Source organism: Euphorbia lathyris, chromosome 5 (assembly GCF_963576675.1).
Source record: "Euphorbia lathyris chromosome 5, ddEupLath1.1, whole genome shotgun sequence".
NCBI lineage: Eukaryota > Viridiplantae > Streptophyta > Magnoliopsida > Malpighiales > Euphorbiaceae > Euphorbia > Euphorbia lathyris.
Window position 1 is genome coordinate 38,254,231 of NC_088914.1, and position 18,929 is coordinate 38,273,159.

Sequence of the window (18,929 nt, forward strand, 5' to 3'; positions counted from 1 at the left end):
GCAAATTCTATGAGTCGAGTGAAGTCAAAGCTCTCAAAAAATTGTGAAAGAATTAGAGTTCTCGTACGAACTCTTTTAGGCTCAAAAATACCTCACAGAGATTCGGGTTTAAATTGTGTACTATCAAGTCTTCGCTAAATTCTCAACTATCCCGTTTTTATTGCCTTTTTGAAATTCATTATGGAGATGACATGTGGGTTAAGACTCAATGCTTTTGTTTAGTACCAACCTAGGCTTTTCATAAATTCCCTAACTTCAAAACCAAGACTAAAATTTCTCAACTAAACCATTCCTTTATGTTCCGATGCTTTTATTTTTAACGACAAATAACGAAACTTTTATCAAATTCCGAAGGAGGTAGTGTGTCGGAATAAATTTAAGAGTCAAGAAATTAGTTTAATTATTTTGTTGTTTATTTAATTTTTATTTTTGTTTTTGTTTAGTGCAAAACAAACTGAAAGTGCGGGGTTGCACAGCCCTCCGCGTTATTAAAATGACGTTTATTCCAAAAACGTCGCAAAAGAAAAGAAAGAAAAACAAAAACAAAAATAAAGGTAAAGTTAACTTTAAAGAAGGGCCCAGATGGTCTGGTCCCCACGCGGGGCGTACCCGAGAGGGCGTCCCGCGCAAAAGGTGCTTTTTAAGCACGTTGGGGCCAGAGACATAAACACGCGGGGCGCACTTAGGGAGGCGCCTCGCATGTTCCTGTCTCTGGACAATTTATTTATTTAGCAGGTGGGGCACGCGGGGCGTACTGACGGGAGCGTCCCGCGTAAAAGATGCAAACTAGGGCATCTGCGGCCAGAGACACGGGTACGCGGGGCGTGGTAGGAGGGACGCCCCGCGTACCTATCTTTTATTGCGAAAATGGGGGCAGACATGCAGACGTGCAGGACGTGAAAGGCATGGCACCCCGCGTGGCTTATTTTTGGATTATAGGTGGGATTTGTTTTTCTTTGATTTTTATTTAAAAGAAACGAGACTGAAAAAGAAGAATGCGGGAAATAAAATTAGGGAAGAAAACTCCCTTATTCGGGCTTGGGTTGCCTCCCAAGAAGCGCTACTTTATAGTCGGTGAGTTCGACTTAGAATTTCCTCCTAGGTGTATGCCTCCATTCGCGTTAGGAATTCAAATTCTTGAATAAACAACCCGTACCTGCAAAACGGGTTATTAGTTTCAAAGAAATTTAACAAAAACCAAAAACTATATTTACAGAAATTATTGAAGAGTTTAGTTTGCTCCCTCTTTGACTCCTTGGGTAGCTCAAAGAGAGTGAAATAACCCGAGGTAGAAGGAACCTCAAACTCTTCTAGTTGTGGAGTCATTTCCATGGGTCCGCACATAACCGGCTCATCGATTAGGATTTCCGGCTCCTCGCAGTTGAGACAACCTGCATGATTTGGGGATTCCTCTTGAGAGGGCTCAATTAACTCAACCTCTACATCTTGACCACCCGGATTGGCATCTCTAATTGATTCGTCCGCAGTTGAATCGATACGAGATGCCAATCCAGTGATTTGATTTCCTAAATCCCTGCAATATGTCTCATTGTTAGATAATCTCACTTGAATATCTTTAAGCATAGAGATTACCACATCGAATTGCGAGGCTGAATGTTGGTGCGAACATTCGTCGTCCATGAGGTCGCCCCATAGATGACGACTATGAGACATCATACCACGGAAAAGATCATTAGTAACAACATGAAATAAATAAATTATTCACAAAAAGAAAATGATATTTACAAATGCTTAAACTAACAATGAAACGTTTTTGTCTAATATTGTAGGAGATTATAAATCCCTGGCAACGGCGCCAAAAACTTGATGGGGCGTAAAGTCTAGGTGTAGAGCTTTTCTAATGACGATTAAATGTGTATTGCGGTGAATGTGCTACGTCTATGGATTTGGTCTTTATAAATTGCTCTTAACTCTACTAGACGCTACGACTACTTAGGGGCAAGTGTACCCCGTCGTATCAAGTAATAATCCGGTTAAGACCGGGTATCGAATCCACGGGATTTATAAGTACAAGTATTAGACGACTCGGTTTCGTATGTTATTTAAGCGGTGATTACTTTGGGGGTAAAGTAAGACACAACTACAAACTACTCCTAACCTATTGGTGACACAGATTTATGTAATGGAAAACTCCACGGAGTGATATGGGTGACGATAAGTTATAAATATAATATGCAATAACTCCGAATATATTCGGTTGACGGTTTACTCTTGCAAAGACGACTACGTGTAGTTCGACCGACCCGTGAAGTGCTTAGACTACGTGGTTCCTAGTCAAGGCGTGTCTAATGCTGGGGACCAGAAACTAGGGCTTGTAAGTTCCGTGGTGTGTCAATTCCTACGGTTTCCGGTTTGTCACTTCCGGTAAGGCAACACCTATATGAATCCTTAAAGATAGCCCGAATGGCGTCGGAAATCGCGTTGCCCTACACAATAGTCAATTATGAGTATCAAAACAAGCAATGAACATCAACACGTATATAGAAACGGAAATTGCAAATCATGTATTATAAATATGGAAAGCATAAATGAGGAATACAACCAAGCCTAGTACATAGGAAGAGTGCAAGCTAGTTATCAAGTGAAGAGGGAAGAATTGGCCCTCAGAACAAGCTAACCGGACTCAAGGCCGTCTCTTAGGACTCGGAGGTGGAACTCTCGAGCTTGGTGACGAATGATGGAGCGGAACGTTGATGGAATGTCGGAATAACCGAACAAGCTCTCGAGGTGGGAGAGTTTTATTACATAAACCGAATCTAAAACCAAAACTACACAACAACTATCTAGGTGGTAGAGGTAGAAGATAGAAAGTAGAAGGTTGAAGGTTGAAAGTTGAAAAGTGCCTAAATGAGTGCTAGTCACTCTTATTTATACATCAAGTTAAGGGTAGAATTGTAACTTCATAAGGTACACGTATGGAGCAACATTATTTGGTGCAGAAATCCCATAATACGCCCCGCGTATGGTGATATACGCCCCACGTATATGCCCATTCCGTCAGAAATCTCCTGCATGTGGACCAATTCTATGTCTAATTGTCTCAAATACGCCCTGCGTAGTCTGACGTACGCCCCGCGTAAATGAGTCTCTGAAGTTTTACTACTTGAATTGGTGCTTTTACGCCCCGCGTAAATGACGATACGCCCCGCGTAAAGGATGATACGCCCCGCGTATGGATAGTTGACTCCGGGAGACAATGCAGTCTGACTTTCAGGATTAGGCCAATCATTTCCGACATGTGTCATACGCCCCGCGTAAGGTGTCATACGCCCCGCGTATGCTGAGTCATTTCCACATGGTGCCTGCGGATAAGACAATTATTTCTGACACCATGTTTTACGCCCCGCGTAAATGACGATACGCCCCGCGTAAATGATGATACGCCCCGCGTATTTGAGTAGATTTTCACTCCTTCCTCGTACCTGAAATACAAATCTTGAGAGCCGAGTTAGCTTGACGTTTTATTCTCTAAATTCAACTAAAAATAAAGGAAATTAACCGAAAGTAAGGAATTTATTTTTATTTTGTTATTTTATTAAAACACTCTATTTTTGTAATTAAACTTATTTATTTCTTCTAAAATTAAACCGTAAATCACGCTAAAAGATAGGGACGAAACGCCCCTATCAGAAGACGAAAATGAAACCCCTTTCCTAAAGCTGCCCACCGCTCACTAGGCGAACAAACGCTCCCAGATTCCCAACTACACCTCGCATGCAATACTCGATATACATAGCTGGGGGGGGACTACATGATTCAGAAGATCACTCGGGCCCAATAAGCCCAACCGGCCCAAGGGCTAAAGAGCGAGAAGCCTCAAAGGCCCAAGGCAACTCACTATAAATAGAAGGAACCAAGAGAGGCAAAGGGATCGGGTAACATACTCTCTATCTCATTTTCAATAGATTAACAATACTCTCGAGCGACTAACTATCTTGATCGTCGGAGTGTTCCCAGGGACCGCTCCCCGCATAGAGACGACCCCCAAAAGCTCGGAACTCCCCAAAGAGAGCTCGGATCACTGTTCCGCATATCCTAATTACCATGTATTGTGATAACAATGGAGCCATTGCACAAGCAAAGACTCACGATCTCATCATGCGTCCAAATATTACCTCATATGCTACCATCTTATTAGAGAAATAATAGCTAGGAGAGATGTGAGAATAGAAAGATTACACACCGAGGACAACATACCAGGTCCATTAACAAAGACCTCATTCCAGAAATTCAGGATGGTCATGCGAGCTCTTATGGGATTAGTTTCAAGAACAATTGACTTTAGTCCAAGTAGAAGAATGTTAGTGTTATATCCTAAAGGCAATTGTTTTAGATATTTTATTGATAAATGAAAGTGTTAATTTCAAATAAAATCTTGTGGTTTCACGTTTTTTTTTTTGTAGATTAGTATCTTTGGTTGGCAAAATTTTTATTTTTCCAAATTTGACCGATAACGAACTCAAAATGAAAATTTTCAAGAATTAAAGTTGTTTAGTATCATATTTACTATGGAACCATATTTTTTATTTTTCAAAATCATCAATTTTAGAATTTTTTTTCTCTCTAAACATGAACTTTCTCTCTCTTATAAAACAACACCTAAATAACATCAAACCTAAAAAGTTAAAGAATTAAAGTTGCTTAAAATATTATTTAACTTTTTAAAATTTTCATTTCGAGATCGTTACCAGCCAAATTTGAAAAAATGAAAATTTGCCAACCACATTTACCAAACAACAACAACAACAACAACAACAAAGCCTTAGTGCCGAAATGATTCGGGGTCGGCTAACATGAATCATCATATAAAACCGTGAAATCAAGTCGTGTCAGCGACATAAATTCTCTCTTTCCACTCCGTCCTATCCACTATCATATTTTCCTCAATCCCCAATAAACTCATATCACTCTCGATCACCATCTTCCAAGTTTGCTTATGTCTTCCTCTACCCCCCACCATTACATCCCTTTGCCACTCTTCAATCCTCCTAACCGACACATCAAGCGCGTCTTACATGGCGAAACCACCTTAGTCGATTTTCCCTCATTTTATTCTCAATAGATGTAACCCCTATTTTTGTCCTAATTATTTCATTACTCACTCGGTTGTAGACACCGAGTCGGAGGACCTGTGACAAAAACCCATAACAAGACGGTTGAAGCGGTTGGTTCCGATAATTTAAAGCAAAAATAATAATAAAAATCACGAGAGGATCTGTAGGGGTTGCGGTCGTCGAGTGGACGGCTCGCGGGTGCTCAGCGGCGTTGGGCGAGCGCCTAGCGGCGGCCGGCGCGCGCCCGACGGCAGTTGGGCCGTCGAGTGGACGACCCGCGGGTGCTCAACGACGTTGGGCGCACGCCTAACGTTGGTTGGGCGCACGCCTAACGTTGGTTGGGCGCACGCCTAACGTTGGTTGGGCGCGCGCCCAACAGAGGTTGGGCGTACGCCCAACCAAGTTGGGCGTTCGCCCAACCAAGTTGGGCGTTCGCCCAACTGATGTTGGGCGTCCGCCCAACCATTTTGGGCGTAGCCCGACGCCCTTCGGGCGACGTCCAAATTTTTTTTGGTATCGCCCAACCAAGTTGGGCGTAGCCCGACGCCCTTCGGGCGACGTCCAAATTTTTTTTGGTATCCGTGCCTATAAAAGGCACGGATCCCCATGCATTTGAAGGAGGACTTTTGGAGAGCTTTCTCACTCTAAGGAAATTTTTAGAGAGAGAAAGTGATTTTTTTTTGGGAAAAACATTTTTTTTCCTAAAAAATCCAAATTTTCCAAAGTTAAATATTTTACCAAAAACACCGAAAAATCACGATTCGTGGAATCAACCGACTTCAGCTGTCAATACCGATCTTGAGGTATTATCCGAGGACTAGACTCGTGTCATTTATTTTAATTATTTTATTTATTTTGTTCATTTATTTTTATTGTTAGTTTTTATTTATTTATTTATCCCGTCTATTTACTTTCCCGTATTTATTTAATTCTTGTCTCGTATTAAATAAACATTTATTTGGGTTTGAAATAAAAAACCTCGTCTTAACATCCCAATATGAACCGTGATCCCGTTTGAGGGTAGTTCGGGAATTCCGACGTTGTATACGTATAGATTTTAGAAAAGCCTTTCTAATTAACGTTTTAAAAATAAAACGTCATTTTAGGAGTCTCCGTTATAGACTATGATCCTATTTTGGTAGTTCGGAGGTCCAAAACTATAGAATAGATCTAATCTAAAGCATTTGAATAAATCTGGAAACTATAGGGACTGTTTCTGATATTCTATCATTTCTGTCACTAACAGTAGATTAGCGACGGATTTTCCGTCGGTAATCTGCTGGAATCCAAAAATCACCCTTTTAACCCTCTTTTCTCAACTTTTTGATATTTATACTTGTGTACATATGTATTTAATTATGTAATATGTTTATAAAAATTATTTTTAAGTCCTATAACTATTAATTATGTATTACATAGCTATTTATTTCATGTTGAAATTTAATTTGTTTGGATTTAATGTTATAAAGTAATATATGTATATATATATATATATATATATATATATATATATATATATATATATATAGTTTTTGGGTTGTTTGGGTTATATTAGCTATTATTAGGTGAACCATTTTGGGATAAATGATATTCTCTTATTTTGGGATTTTTGCCCATTATTTTTACATCTTTAACTAGAATAAAAAATGTATTATATTTAGTATTTTTTCTCATTTTTTTTATTATATCATATAATATTTCTTACTCATTTTTATCTATAGATATATCCTTATTTTTAGATAAAACTATGTATATATATGTATTTCTATTTTATTTTTATATATATGTATATATTTTAAATATATTTGATTGGGAAAATTTGGCCTTGATTTGTTAATCATTGTAATGACGTTCAAGTAAGGGCTAATTGAGTAAAAAGGGGAAAATAAAAGACAAAAAGAGATTTCAAGTTGTTTGTTTAAATTAAAAGCTTTTCTAGATATTCCTAAAGTGTAAATAACGTTTTTTTGTCATTTTTAAACCGTTTCCAAAACATCACGTGTTGAAACCTTAATCCGTTCCAACGGCGGATTGAGCGAACATTGTAATTAAAATTGTTTTTTTTGTGAATAATGAAGTTTTGAATTGTTTTCCTAATTAAATGGTTTTGTACAAAATAAATTGACTTGTATGCTTAATCACGTTTTTAGATTAAAACTGTTTGCTCAACGTTTTCAAACGCTCGAGTCGTTCCAACGACGATTCGAGGGAACATCATTAACGAGGTTTTGAAACGTACCTAAATCGTTTCCACGACGATTAAGGTACGAACCATGTAAATAAACTCGTTTTTTTGAAGTGAGATTAGCGTAGATGTAATATACGACATAAAGCCTAAATCACACTATGAATAAATCAATTCTTTCTTCTCCCCCTCTCTCTCCTATATACTTTAAATTTATGCAAAATGGGTGATTCTTTACTAAAATGGCTTTTAATGACATGCTCAAAACGGTTTTCAAAACGATAAAGAAAAGGTTTCAAATGAATTTTAAACTTAAAGAAATATGCGATTAGTCCGTTATCGCCTAACACGCTGAGTAGGAGGCCGGTGGTTCATAACCGGGCGATGTCGGGGTGCCTAGTAGCCTTTCTCCGGAAAGGAGCTAGCCTTCTCGGCTCGTACCTAAGTTTTCCGAACCCTCACCGGTCTCCCGCGGTGTTCATTTTCCCATTCGTGGGTGACGACTCTTCCATACTCCAGGCTCCGGTCCTGCCGAGCAGCTTGATTCCACGATTGGTTGCTTTCGGCGCCAATCACCGCTTACGTCGCCATGAGGTGTCCACCCCCCGGTCCGCCCGGGCGAGGCCGTCGGTACCTTGTCTAACAAGTGGCGACTCTGCTGGGGAAGCGAGAAATTTGATTCCGGAAGGCGTGTATTAAGCCCTTAACAGGGACGTATCATATTATTTCTTTTCGTATGCATTCATAAGCATTATTGCAAACCTTTTGGGTAATTTCCGTGAAACCTCTAGTGAGAGTCCATTCGTCGCTCGAAAGAGGCTAGTGTAAGTTCCCCCTTACAGTAAGGTGCCAAACGGTCCCCATCCATTCGTTAGGGGCGAATTTGTGCGGTCCTGTGAGGTCTCGCGATCAGCCGTGTCAGCATATAGTAGCCTTAGAAGTTGCCATAGGATTACCCGTTACTATTTTTGATGTGATAAATGAATCAGTTCGTGTTTTCAAATTGCCATGATACGTGTCTAATCCTAAACTATGTAAAGAAAATGAAACGATGCGTTAATATATACTCTTAAATCGATATACAAACTACCCCAAAACATCGAGACAATACGAACTAAAGACGACTTAGTCATCTCGTATGAATGGACTTGTGCGACCCGCCTGGTCCCTTTCCGTGTCCCGAAGAAGGCACATGTTCAGGAAATACATTATGACGTAAGCACGTATTAGTACAAATCGTTTTGATATTAAGGATAATTATATCTCGATTCAAAAGATTATATTAACGATAGCCGTTATTCATATTCTTTAAATACGTTGGGATAAAGTGAAATCATGACGAAACGAAAACGAAGAACATTTATGTTTTGAATGACCCCGTCGTAACGTAAAGAGTTTTGCAAACGTGGCCCGTCCCTTCCGAATAAAAGACGAGCTCTTACGTTATGACTGGCGTTGTTATAAAGAGAAATGGATGTATCCGCAAAAGTGACTAAAAAAAAGAAAGAAATAAAAGACAAAAATGACCAAAATCATTCTGTATCTACGATATATATCCATCCCGAGGGTAGTTAAAGAAAATGAACCAATGTCGTTAAATACGTGCCTCGAGCCGGTATGTACGCCGTTTAAAATCATAAAGCCGAATTAAGCTAAACTGCATAATTGCGCCATATGGACGAGACTGTGGGTTTGACTAATGGCTCGATCATTTCGACCGTTACCAAAACTACAAGAAGTATGGCCCGATCTGCGTGTTTGCTTGACTCGTGCCTAAATGAAAAAAGAACGGTAATATCCCTGCTTCGAATAAGCATGCGATTCAACGAAACGTTGATTTTCTATAACCACGCTAGGGTGATATATCCCGTAGATTGGAAGAAATAAAAACTTGTTGCTAGCCGAAAGATTACCGTGCGCTCAAATAAGACTCGCTGTCTTCTCATGTAGCCAAAACGAGCAAATAGATTTTAACGCTAGAAACAAACACGTTACGCGATGATTCCGTTCCCTAAAATAGAATCCAAAAGTGATATCATTACTAAACAAACACGTGGTTACGTCTCTCGATAGATCCAAAAGATCCCATCGTAATCCAAAAATCGAGACACGAACCCACGCGAGTAAAAAGGGACGAATCATTGTCAATAACGAGCGATTGAACCAAAAGAATAACTCATACCACGTCTAAATCCGAGATACGCTCAAAAGGGAGTCAAAACCCGAACTAATGCGTCTCGCGAAATAATGAAAGACGAGTTATTCAAAAGGACAATACAATTGGGTCGATATCTTAGTCACTAAACGCTGATACGTTAAAACGAATTGTGTTGTTTGATGAATGATCTATTTTTACGCAATAATCGACGGCATCACGCGTCCCCTGGACCGCAATGTGAGCCCCAAACCAAAATCCTAGGAAAGAGACTTGGACCATCGAGTGTGTGGAGGAATAAGGGTGGAAGAGAGATGTTGTGATACGTGTAATTAGACTGACGTTTGTTCTTTTTATCTTATATATCCGTAAATAAATAAACGCACACACCATGAATCATGCATATAAAATCATGCATACATACTAATGGATGCCGTTCGCGCAGACTTCATCATTAAGCGGTTGTGGTTTCGCGAGAGTAATCGGCTAGTCAGGCAGTTTGATCAGCTACAGATTGACAGTTCCGAATCAGCAGTTATGGCTTCTGAATCATCTTCGTCCGAGTATACTCAGTCTTCTGCCAGTATGTCTGCGACTGACGAAAAGGTGGCCGAACTAGAAAGTTCTATGAACAACATTAATGATCAATTGGCCGCAATTTTGGCCCAGCTAGCTGAGCTGGCGTTGAAGGATAACAAGAGTGGTAGTAAGCGCGCTGAGAATGAGGTGAACACCAGTCCTCGCTTCGGGAATGAGGATGACTATCAGGACTATATCCAGAAACAGCTTGAGAAAGAGAAGGCTAAGGAAGAGGAGTGGAAGCAGCACATCACTCAGGAGGTGCAGGATCTGCGTGGGGGAAGCTCCGGAAGTCAGGACATTTATAATTTGAAGAATTGTTTGTCGGCAACTGCTTTGCCTTTGAAATTCCGGCTCCCGGACATGAAGAAGTTCGATGGAACTGGGGATCCCACTGCCCACATGAATCAGTATGTTGCTGTGATGAAACACACAATCTTAACTGAGGAACAAGTCCTAGGACTGTTTAATACCTATATGGAGGGAGCTGCCCTCGTATGGTTTCATGTGTTGCCGATGGTGACGAAGAAAGATTGGAAGAAGTTGGCAAAATCATTTATCGCTCAGTATAGTTTCAACACTATGCTTGAGGTTACTCTAAAGGAGCTGGAAAGCACTAAGCAACAAACTGGTGAGTCTTTTTCCGATTTTGTAAGGAGGTGGAGAGCCAAGGCGGCGGTTATGAAGCAAAAGCCGCTTGAGCATGATCAGATCCGAATGGTAATTGGCAACACGTTGCCGTATATTAAGAATGAGCTGCGGTATATGCCTTTTACCGATTTCAATCAGATGTATAGCTGCGCCTTGACAGTCGAGGGGGACGAAGAGCCGAAGAAAGCTTATACCAAGTGGACAAAGTCTGGATATAGTGCCGGAGGGCCAAGCGTGAGTACATAATCGGCCGTAGTGAAAGTGCTTGATCTTAATGCTATCGAGAAGAGGCAGTTCGCCAAATTTGATCAAACCTATGCAAAAGTTTTCGAACGGTTGCAGAAGAAGGGATTGTTGAAAGCCCTCACTCCTTATAACAAAGCACCGCCTACTCCGTAGATACAAGCTAGGGGATACTGCGAGTTCCACAGTAATTATGGGCACACTATTGAGAACTGTGAAAGACTGAAACACGAGATTCAGGATTTGATTGAGGAAAAGAAGATAGTTGATCCTTCGTCATCGAACCCTTCCACTAGGCATAATCCATTGCCTAGCCATAGGGTGAGCATGATCGGGTCTGGGCTTGAAGAGAGTTTGGTGATGGAATCCTTCGGGGCAAGCGAAGAGGAGTTGTTGGACTCCGATGAGCAGAGTAATATGGGAAATGGTTTATATGTATCCTTTCTGGGCAAGGATCAGGAGGATGAACCGATGGATGAAGGACTAGACGGTGGAGCGCCGTATGATGAAGATAGTGCCGAAGAGATCGGGGAAGGGTCGTCTCGAACTATTGTGCCAGAATTGAGTCTATTCAGTGGAGGAGAGAATCCCGATGTGCACTTGCGTGAGTATATGCATGATATGTTTGTTGAATCCTTTGGGATGGACGAGATTGCTCAGTGGTTCCACCATTCGTTAATAGGCGAGCCTTTGGGGTGGTTCCACTCATTGCCCGACTCCTGCAAGCATGATTGGGAACGGTTGTCCGATTTATTCCTAAAGGCCCACACAATCATCACTGATAATGGAACGCAGTTCAACTGCGGCGAGTTCAAAACTTTCTGTGAGAAATTGGGCATTTTGAAGAGATTCGCCTCCGTTTATTATCCTCAATCCAACGGTATGACTGAAGTTACGAATCAGACGATCGTAAAAGGAATAAAGAAGAGATTGGGGGAGCATGATAAGAAGTGGGCGGATCAGTTGACGAGCGTCTTATGGGCGTATCGCATAACTCCTAGAACGGCCACAGGAGAAACACCATTCGCCCTCTCTCATGGTGTAGAAGCTGTAATCCCAGTTGAAATACTGGTCCCAAGTGATAGAGTTGCATTCTATTGCGAGGAGGACAACAGCCACAGATTAAAAGAGAGTCTTGATCAAGTGGAAGATCGAAGAGACAAGGCTTATGTACGTATGGCGGCATACAAGCAGCGGATCGCCGCTTACCATGACAAAAATGCCAAACATGTAGACCTGAATGTGGGAGACCTCGTGCTCCGCAAAGCCGACAAAATCCAGTCTCGAGAAGGGAAGGGCAAGCTAGGGCTCACCTGGACGGGTCCATATCAAATAGTGGACAAGATTGGGTTCGCCACATTTAAGATTCAAGACATGGAGGGGAACACATTGCCACGCACATGGAACCTCCAAAATCTCCGCAAGTATTTTGTCAGAAAATAAAGTGTACATACGGTCTTGAGTACTCTTTTTCCTTTAGTAAGCTTTTTTTCCCATGTGGTTTTTCTTATTAAAGGTTTTAACGAGGCTCACATGTAAGACCTGCTTGCTGTAATAAAGCATTTCTCCTATCAATAAACATCAATTGTTCTATTATCTATGTTCTTTTTAAAGTTTTTATTGCAGCAATATCAATATTCCAGTCTTAAAAAGAAGGGGGGCATCCAACGCTCTCCACATTAAAAAAGTACTGCTATCTCATAGCTACTTTTTCTCCTCAAAGATAGGAGAACAAATCTCATGGGCGGATCCATCTCTGGAGGATCCCCATTCGAGATAGAGTTAAAACAGTCCTTGGACGCAAGGTCTTTACACTCTCTTGCACCCTTCCCAAAGAAGGATTCACAAGTCCTAAAGGCGGATCACTTCACCTCAAAGATAGGTAGCAAGTTGATCCCTAAGGCAGCTTTACTTCCTCTAAAGGAATAGAACAGCTTCTAACCTTCATAAAGGTTCACGCAATAGGAGTATGGCTGGCCACCTACTCCAAAATAAATCCTAGACGCTTATATATTTACTTACGCAAATGTAACGGTAAAATAAATAGCTACCATAAGAATTAAACAAATTGTACTTAAAAAATTTTACAAACCAAATAAACACTAAACAGGAGCATTCTCCTTAGCTTCTCCTGAGGCATCGACTTGAGAAACTTCCTTTTCAGCAGCTCCAGATTCGCCCGCCAAGGAAACCTCCTTTTCCACGGAAGGTGTTCGCCCAGGAAGAAGGGGGTCCTCGGTTATCGGCTCCTCACCAGACTTCGGAGGCACTTCCTCAAGGTCCACTAGCATGACGTTGGTGGCAGGTTTGCTTTCTTCAACGGGTCCCTTCATCCATTTCCGAACATAGTCTCGGAGGTAGTCCTTGATGTCTAGGATTTTGTTAAATTTAAGAACATCTTCTGGCTTTGGAACGGCGAACTGCGGATCTGTGAAATCGATCTCAAGATGCGCCAGCGAGACATACGCCATGATCAGTTCGCCGTAAAAGAAAGCTTGCTCACCAGCCATGTACTCAGCTTCTCCTACAGCATTCTCATGCTCCTTGGCATCAGCCTCGATCTTCTCCTTCAGCTTCTTTATCTCAGCATCCTTAAGGGCCATGGCAGTCGTGGCGGATGCTATATTCGCCCTGGCGTCAGCTATTTCTTTCTCCAACCTATCCATGGTAGCCTTGTCCGCCACACCTTGAAGGAGCTGCGCCTCCATAGCACGTATACGAGTATACATCTGTCAAAGGCAAACCTTTTTGTCAAAAATGAAAGAACAAAGGTATAACTTTTTCTAAAAAAGATCCTTTCTAGCAAGGGGACCTACCGTGAGAAGCTCAGTCTTCCCCCTTTGAGCATGGATTGATCTGGGAATCTGATTCTGATTGCTCTGCACCTCACCCAACTGGCCCAGAGCCTCATCCAAGTCGTTGATAACATACTCATTCTCTAAGGATCCTTCGGCCCCATACTTGGCGGACCAGTATTTGCCTAGGCCAGGCTTCGTCGTCTGCACAAAGAAGTAAGGATCAACACTTAGATTTCAAACATAGCGAACAGACAAAAGGTAAAGGCAACCTACTTGTTCCATCTCCACCACGGGCATGGCGGATCTCATGGCATCTGCCATAAACTTGGGACCACCAGAAGCTGCAGGCTTCCTCCTTTTCAGAGGCGGATCGACCACTGTATCCGCCAGACGTTTCCCAGTGTCCTTCTGAGGATTCGCCACCTGAGCTTTCTTGCGGGCCTGATCCTCCAACAACTTCCTACGCTTCTCTACAAGAGCGTGATTGGCCTTAGATAAACCCCTGCCAAGGAAAACAATAAAGTAATCAAGGTTCAAGAAGAAAACAAAGTTACCTTGGTCAAATTGTGTAATCTTCGAATAAATGAACTTGTCCCCATCTTGGCGAATCAAGGGAATATCGCTCATCATGAAGGCTAAAGCATCCGCATATGTCCAGGCATCCGCCTTGACACTCTTCATGAGCTCTGCCACTACCTCATCGCTCGCCGTCAATATTCGCATATCGCCCGCCATATGCAAAGGTTTGGGATTCCAGAATGTTGGAAAACCCAGTGATTCGCCCTCGTTTATCTTCACGTAGAAGAATTTCTCGTCCCAACAGTGGACGTTGGACATTTTTCCACTGAACGGCGAATACACTCCAAATTTTGCAAAAGTAAGAAACGACTCCGACTTTCGCTTTGACGGTTTATGAAAAGCTCTAAAGATCCGCAGAGTGAACACTACCCCTAAATTCGAGGCTAGATAGCAATCTAAAGCAATATCTAACCAGCCATTGGGGTGTAGTTGGCTGGCAGTGATATCGAAATAGGAAAGGATGTCCGCCATCATTTTGGGAATGGAAGTCGGAACCCTCTCTCTACGTGACTACAATATACGGTTAGAAAGCCAGTTGGCGGACAGGAGGGACGTTGATAAGCCACCGCTAATTGAGTCTCATAGTTATTGATCCATGGGAAGTGAATCGCCAGATCCACTAGATCCGCGGCACTCATACGAGACAAAGTGGACTCCGCTCGGGGATTCTTTTTCCTAGGTTGGGCAGAAGAAGAGGCCATCGTCCCCGAAAAACGCCTAAAATCTACGGTGGAGCAATACCGATGGCCGAAGTAGAAAGAATTTGACTCCTAGTGGAACGAGTTCGATAGAGATTACACGCCGAGTTACGCAACTCAGCTAAATCGGAGCTAACTGTGTCCTTGGAGGAAGATGAATTTCCCGATGACGAAGTGGTCCAACTAAAACTAACTACAATTTCAGGAGGAGGGGTCAAATTAAAAAGTTCAGAGGTTGATCTAGAGGATGATGAAGAACTCCTAAACATTCAAAAAAAATAGAATAAGAAAAGATGAACTTACATGTAAGCGAAAGCTTTGAAGGAACTCTGAAACTCCCAAAAAAAGCTTCGAGCAACGAAATAGTAAATGAAGACGAAATGGGGAAAAGAGAGAAAGAGAAGGAAGAAGAAGGCGTCTTCTCTTTCTTTGGACAGTGCGCCCGTTACACGTGTCACTCTGCGATTGGCATCGAACAGAGTGCTCATTAATGCAGGTAGTCATGACGGCGCGCAGAAGCTCAAAAGCCCTAAAGGACATTGAGATATTATCCCGAGGACCAAAAGGGATATTCACCTAAAGAACGCCGCGTATTGATCCTCCAAAGAGATCCGACTGGCGGATCACCAAGGTCCCATCAAAAGAGACCCGCCAGCGAACCTATGAGGCGAATCTCCTTGAACACTCATTCGCCATTAGAACGGCTGGGTTGACCCGACCATAAAGACCATTAATGAGCTATCAAATTAGCTAACCGCCGGCTTAAAGGTAACTTGTAACCGCCATTAATGGAACATTAATGGAGAATTTCTAGTTACTGAAAGTTACAACTTTCTAGCTATATATAGCCTACGTCTCAGGCTATCAAGGTACACATTCACTTACCCTTTGTCAATTCAGTTTGCTCTCCTGTTCTTCCTTACTGACTTTGGCATCAGAGCTTCCCCCCGTCGAACCCAATGACGCCCCCACATGGATGGAAGTTAATCAGAATTTCTCCGCGTGTCATCACATGCCTACATTTGAAATCAATACAATAGAAATGTCAACTTTCAATCTTGGCACGGATGAAAATCCTAAACTTATACAAATTGCTCAAGAATTAACTACTGAAGAGAGGAAAGAATTTGAGAGAATAATTAAAAAATACGAAATAGTGTTTGCTTGGACATACGAAGACATGCCAGGAATCGATCAATCAATCGTAACTCACTGTATTCTGACATACCCCGATGCTAAGCCCGTGAAACAAAAACTCCGACGCATGAGGCCGGAATGGGCAGATAAGATCAGAGAGGAAGTGAAGAAATAGTTAGAAGCAGGGTTCATCGAAGTAATCGACTATCCCCCTTGGGTTGCAAATGTAGTACCAATCGCGAAGAAGGATGGTAAAGTGAGAATGTGCGTCGATTATAGAGATCTTAACAAGGCTGGCCCCAAAGATGAATTCGCATTGCCTCACATCGATGTATTAATCGACAGTGCAGCATCGAGCATCTTGCACACGAATGTTGACGGCTTCATGGGCTACATGCAAGTTCAAATGGCAGAAAAGCACAAGGCAAAGACCTCGTTTACAACTGAGTGGGGAACATACTGCTATAGAGTAATGCCGTTCGGTTTGAAAAATGCCAGGGCAACTTATCAACGGATGGCTACGGCACTGTTCCATGATATAATACACAAAGAGGTGGAAGTCTATATGGATGACATGATGGTCAAGTCGGAGATGAGAGAGGGGCATTTCACTGCACTTGAGAAGTTTTTGGCCCGAATTGCAGAATTCAAGCTAAGGTTGAACCCGAAGAAGTGCTTCTTTGGCGTTTCATCGGGGAAGATCTTAGGCTATGTGATCAGTAACAAGGGGATTGAGGTGGATCCCGACAAAGTAAAGGCCATACAAGAAATGCCGGCGCCAAAGAATGAGAAAGAAGTGAGAGGATTCCTAGGACAAGTTCAGTATATTAGTCGGTTCATATCACGACTCACTGCGATCTGTGAGCCTATCTTTAAGCTGCTACGGAAAGATCAACCCACGATTTAGAATGATAAGTGCCAGCAAGCGTTGGAGAGTGTCCGAAACTATTTGTCTAATCCACCGGTTTTAAGACCGCCTAAACTTGGAAAACCGCTTCTCCTCTATGTAGCAATCGAGGAGCGATCTGTTGGGGCAATGCTGGCCCAAGAAGGGGACACCGGTGTGGAGCACGCGGTGTATTATCTGAGTAAGAAGTTCCTGGAATACGAGCTTAAGTATAACATGATCGAAAAGATGTGCATGGCAGTAGTATGGCTAACAAGGAAACTACGGCACTATTTTCAATCTTACAAAGTGATCATTATTTCCCGGATGGATCCCGTGAAGTATCTGTACCGAACTCCGTCTCTAGCAGGGAAGCTAGCCCGATGGTTGTTGCTCTTGTCCGAATTTGACATCGAATATGTAACGAAAAAGGTTATTAAGGGGAGAGCCGTAGCGGAATTTCTGGCCAATCAGCCTCTAAATGCGGAAGAGGAAGAGATAAACTATGATTTCCCCGATGAGTACTTGAACACAATAGAAGTTATACCGTGGAAAATGTTCTTCGATGGAGCGGTTAACTCAAATGGAGCCGGGGTAGGAGTGCTACTTATCTCACCAGAAGGAGAAAGGGTCCCAATGGCAAAGAAGTTATCCTTCCCTCTCACCAATAATATGGCGAGTATGAAGCGTGCATCTATGGGTTAGAGTCGTTAGCAGCACTGGGAGCATCATTTGTTGAAATTTGGGGCGACTCAAAACTGATTATCGAACAAGCACAGGGAAACTGGGAAGTAAGGGAAGAAAGATTGTGTCCATACCTAGACCAGTTGGAGGGATTGGCGCAGAGATTCAGCGAGTGTCGTTTTTATCACATTCCTCGAGCACAGAACCAGGCAGCGGATGCTTTGGCCACTTTGGTGTCAGTATGGGATAACCCTCGGAATCTTGCCTCGAAGCCTTTGGTGCTGAGGAGGTCCCACAAACCGTGCTATGAAGACGTAATGCTGTTGGGAGCAGATGAAAAGCCTTGGTATTTCGATATCGTAAACTTCATGAAAAGTGGAACATACCCGGCAGAATCAGAACTTAGGGATCAGGCTGTGATCAGAAGGTTAGCTCAGCAATTTGTCATCCACAACGACTTGCTTTACAAAAGACACGCCGATGGTTTACAATTGAGGTGCTTGGATGAGGGAGAAGCCCGTGAGGCAATGGAGTCAGTACACTCGGGAATTTGTGGAGCCCATATGGGAGGAGCAGTATTAGCAAAGAAAATCATAAGGCAAGGCTTCTATTGGCTCACCATGGAAAGAGATTGTAACGAATATGCGAAGAAATGCCACGATTGTCAAATCCACGGAGATTATAATCACCTACCAGCTATGGAACTGCACGTGTTAGCACCCATTTGGCCGTTTGCGGCTTGGGGCATTGATATCATCGGGGAGGTGAGGCCTAATGCGTCGAACGGACACAAATTCATTGCAGTCGCCATTGATTACTTCACCAAGTGGGTAGAGGCAGAATCATTTAACAAGTTGGGGTCTAAGCAGATGAGGAAGTTCATTGAAAAGCACTTGATCACCAGGTTCGGAGTGCCTCATCACATGATCACAGATAATGGGGTCCAGTTTTAGGGAGAGGTGAGAAGTCTCTTTCAAGAGTACGGTATTGAGCATCATAGGTCTTCTTCGTATCGCCCGCAAGCTAATGGGGCGGTAGAGGCGGCTAATAAAAACCTTAAAAGGATTCTTGTAAAGACAGTAGAATCGCACCGGAATTGGCACGATCAGCTTCCGCTCGCTTTATGGGCTTATCGCACGACGGTTAGAACGTCGAGTGGGGCAACGCCGTTCTCCTTAGTATATGGGGCCGAAGCCGTTCTCCCGATTGAGATGGAAAAGCGATCGTTGAGAATCGCAGTAGAAGCAGAGATTCCCGGG